Consider the following 4,386-nt stretch of genomic DNA (forward strand, 5'->3'; position numbering starts at 1 on the left):
AGGCAAGTGCCCTACCCCACTGTGCTATTGTTCTGGTGCCATCCTTCAGTATTTCAAAAGGGTCTAGCTGAAGGAGAATGGTTGAACTGACTTGGTGTGGATCTGCCTTCAAGGCAAATCAGTTTGTGTGTGTTTGCAGGGTAGGAGCAGGGGATGGCCTCCCAAGCACTGTTTGGGCTATCAGGGGCCATAACCAGGCCAGACAGCTTTATGCTTGTGTCCGGCAGTGAGGCACTGTTCTGGATAGTGAGACTCTACACAGTAGTTCTGGAGTGGTGGGGGGAGCACCAAGTGGTCCAGGGAATTGAATTTGGGTCCTTGCACATCCCCTGTTCACAGAGCTCTCTCCCTGACTCCAAGGCACATAACCTCAGGGGCAGGGAGATTAGAGTAGTGGATTTTTAAAGAACTCAGAATTTGTAGTCCTATACAATATGACAGGATTTTGACAAGCTAGTTGATTAAATGGGCTAAAGCAATAGCACAGCGGGTAGGGTGTTTGCCTTGCACGAGGTCGACCTGGGTTGGATTGCTCCGTCCTTCTCGGAGAGCCTGGCAAACTACCAAGAGTATCCCACCCACACGACAGAGCCTGGCAAGCTACCCGTGGTGTATTCGATATGCCAAAACCATAACAAGTCTCACAATGGAGACATTACTGGTGCCTACAAGAGCAAATTGATGAACAACTGGACGACAGTGCTACAGTTGAGTAAATGTGTGGCAACTGTTACTGTAGTAGCTACTTCTATAAAATTATGCAGTAGCCTAATTTCTCTGAGGGTGTTGAAAGAGTATCAAGGCAGTTTCTTCTATTTCTTCTTTTTTTTATATTGGTCTTATTTATTCATTACTCAGAAAACCCATTTTTGACTTGAGTCAGACTTAGAGGTAGAAGCTCTCAGAGAAGACAGTCTCCATTTCTTGGCGATCTGTTCCTGGCATTTCTTTTTCTACATCCTTCATTTTCTTTACCAGCAGTTGAGCAGACCCTGCAGCCTCTTCCTTGCTTTTCTTGGTATGCTGTTTTTTCATTGCAATACACAGGAGTTTATGTTGTAGAACATGGGGAGTCACAAGATGCTGAATCTTGCATGCTTTGGTTCTTTATTTAGGGGCTTCTTCACAATATACTGGTGGATGTTATCTTTTCAGACAGATTGAAAAATTTGAGGATTCTGCTAGCTCTTTGGGACCCTAGACACCAAGGCACAGTTGTGTCAGGGAGTCCAGGAATATCCTTCTCCCTTTTCTTTACAATATGCCAGTTGAGAAGGCTCAAATTGGCATCCACAGTGCAACCACAAACAGATTTGTGCTTTCTTTCACCCACGTCTCATAAAAGATATGAAGGTTGCATTCATCATCTACTTTGCTCAGTTTCTGGCAGCCATTGGCTGAGGAAGAGAAGTTCAGCTTCATGTGCAGACAGCCCAAACTGAAGTTCTTGAAAGTCTCTTATATCCCAGATAATTAATTGATGTCTCAAAATTCTATAACTCGGTCTTCTCTAAATTCTTCAAGGACCAAGATAAGTTCTGCATTGTGATTGGCATGGTTTTTTTGGTCCTTCTAGAGTGCCTACTAGCACTCTGATGCCAATGCCATAACTATAGATGCACTGCTAGATTTAAGAAAAATACAAAGAAGAATTTTATTCTGTTGATTAACTTCCATTTATGTGCAGTGTTTTTGATCAGAAAACTAAAATGTGACAGCGGGTGGGGATCAGGGAGCCAAAAATAGAATTGGTGCCAACAGATGCAAAAATGCCATAGAAATCTCTGGCCCAGAAATAATAGCTTACCAAAATACACACACACAGTTGTTGGACTCTTGAACAGATACACAGCCGTCTGTATAGACAACAGTGCTGTTGGCCAAGAGTCCCGGAGGCAGGCCAACCTCCCATCCAGAAGCCACTGCCAGTTAGGAACTGGTTGGCATCTAGTTCTCTGGCTGCCAACCTTCTTTTTCATCCTCTGGCAAGGATTTTTACAGGGGTTGCTCAAGTAAATTGAGACTCCAAAGAATTCTGTATTAATATGCTATAATAATGCAGCACCACAGGAGTCCTTTATGCAATTTCAATTCTTCCATTTATTTATTTTTTAAGTATTCAAGAATCCTGACTTGTATATATTTGCTTACAGACCAATGCGGTTCACTTAGACATTTAAAGTGGTGCATTTTGTTTTCTGCATTAAGTTAACTTTCTTCAACCAAAAATACCTTGAAAACTTTGTTTTGAACAATGTGGACTTGAGGGACTACTCCTGGCTCTACGCTGAAGAGCTGTACCGACAATGCTCAGGGAACCGTGTGGTGCTGGGGAGAAAACCTGGGGCCTCTGCAGGCAAAGCATTTGCTCATTCTATTTTGCTAGCTCTCTTGCCTTGCCTTGTTAATTTATAGACCACAGACATTTGAGATGCACAAGAGAAAAGAGAGAAATAATAGCTAATGAAAGAGAATGGAAAGAAAGAAAAGAGAAAAGATTAAAGTACACTGACCCTTTTCAGAGAATGAAATAGACCATTCATATCTCTTTAGCTCTGCTATAAATTTGCTGGAAAATTTAATGGACGGAATTCAGTGAAAACACCTATATATTTTCAATGAAAGTGGAACCAGTATTAACATATTTCTACTCATTTGTGGAATATAAGGCAACAGAATGGGAGACTAACACCCTAGGATAGTAGAGATAAGGACCAGGAGGATTGCTCCATGGCTTGGAAGCCAGTCTCACATGCTGGGGGGAAAGACATCTCAGGTAGAGAAGTGGCCACCAAGTAAAGGATGCTTGGAGGGCCTGCCATGGAGGGAAAATGTGTGCTGAAAGTAGACTATAGACCAAGCATGATGGCCACTTAATACTTGTATTGCAACCAAAAGAAGAGAGAGAGTAAAAGGAAATACACCTGCCACAGAGGCGGGGAGGTGGGGATGGGGTGGGGGTGGGAGGGATACTGGGATCATTGGTGGTGGAGAATGGGCACTGGTGGAAGGATGGGAACTCAATCATTGTATGACTGAAATATAAGCATGAAAGTTTGTAAGTCTGTAACCATACCTCATGGTGATTCACTAAAAAAATAAAGAAAAGTAAAGAAGAGAAAGGAAAGGAAAGGAAAAAGAAAGGAAAGGAAAGGAAAGGAAAGGAAAGGAAAGGAAAGGAAAGGAAAGGAAAGGAAAGGAAAGGAAAGGAAAGGAAAGGAAAGGAAAGGAAAGGAAAGGAAAGGAAAGGAAAGGAAAGGAAAGGAAAGGAAAGGAAAGGAAAGGAAAGGAAAGGAAAGGAAAGGAAAGGAAAGGAAAGGAAAGGAAAGGAAAGGAAAGGAAAGGAAAGGAAAGGAAAGGAAAGGAAAGGAAACCAACTCACAAGTTGAAAAACCTGACCAACATAGTGAGTGCCCTAAATATTTGTAGGAATGGTGCCAAGAATGCAAGCCATTCTCTTCTGAGAACAAACACTGGATGAGCAGATATACCATGTCACATACAGACTGGAAGACTGTTGGGCTCAATGTGGACATTAAGAAAAGGAGGAGGGGGCCCAAAATTAACATATTTCCATGAAACTTTGCATGTAGAACCAACTTCTGGAGGGTGGGGATGGGAGGGAGAATGACATTAGCTCTGTCTTCTTACCTCATAATCTAATAAACGTCCATTTTCTGAGTTTGGGAGGTTGCACCTGATACCCATTTTATGTACTTCCCAGCCTCTCTACCTGGTCCCTGATTGTCCCCTCTCACACATCAACTGGGTATTGCAGCCTCAAGGAACTGCTGAAAGTGCTGGTGGTTTTTTGCTTTTGTTTTTTCCTGAAGATTTTTTTTTCCTTTTGGTAAGAGCAAGAGCAGTTTTGAGATTCATCTCATCAAAGGGTAGGGCTTGGGGGAATAATTATCAGAGGATAGGATAATTTATGGTGAATTCAGAATCACGCCAAAATTCAAATTACATATTTTAGTTTACACAGGAATAGTAGTTTTAATTTAAAAGCCTTTAATGTTAACATAAAATATGAAATTCCTCTTGCATCCTGCTAGAAACGAAAAGGAAGCTTACAAGAGTTAGGTTGGTAATGCTGAACTTGAACTGGGAAATATATGTGTATACATATATATATGTATATATGTCCCTATATACATATATATATATAGAAAGAGAGTGACTATGTATGTATGTCTGTGCATACTTATGTGCTCCATATTATTTCTCCAATTTGCCCATAAAAACAATAAAGCTTTAAGGTTGACTTATTACTTTGGCACAAAGTAAGTCATCTAAACTATTCAAGAAGCAGTATTTTCCCTAGGCACCCTCATATGGGGCTGCCATGTTAACTTTATTTGAAGCAACATTAATTGCTCTCAGATC

General features: G+C 41.2%; 1 pseudogene; it reads right to left on the bottom strand.

Moving 5' to 3' along the window:
• Positions 1–854: 854 nt before the first annotated feature.
• Positions 855–1,422, bottom strand: LOC101549611 (40S ribosomal protein S6-like; annotated as a pseudogene).
• Positions 1,423–4,386: the final 2,964 nt, after the last annotated feature.

The sequence above is a fragment of the Sorex araneus genome, chromosome 2 (genome assembly GCF_027595985.1).
Source record: "Sorex araneus isolate mSorAra2 chromosome 2, mSorAra2.pri, whole genome shotgun sequence".
NCBI classification, from domain to species: domain Eukaryota; kingdom Metazoa; phylum Chordata; class Mammalia; order Eulipotyphla; family Soricidae; genus Sorex; species Sorex araneus.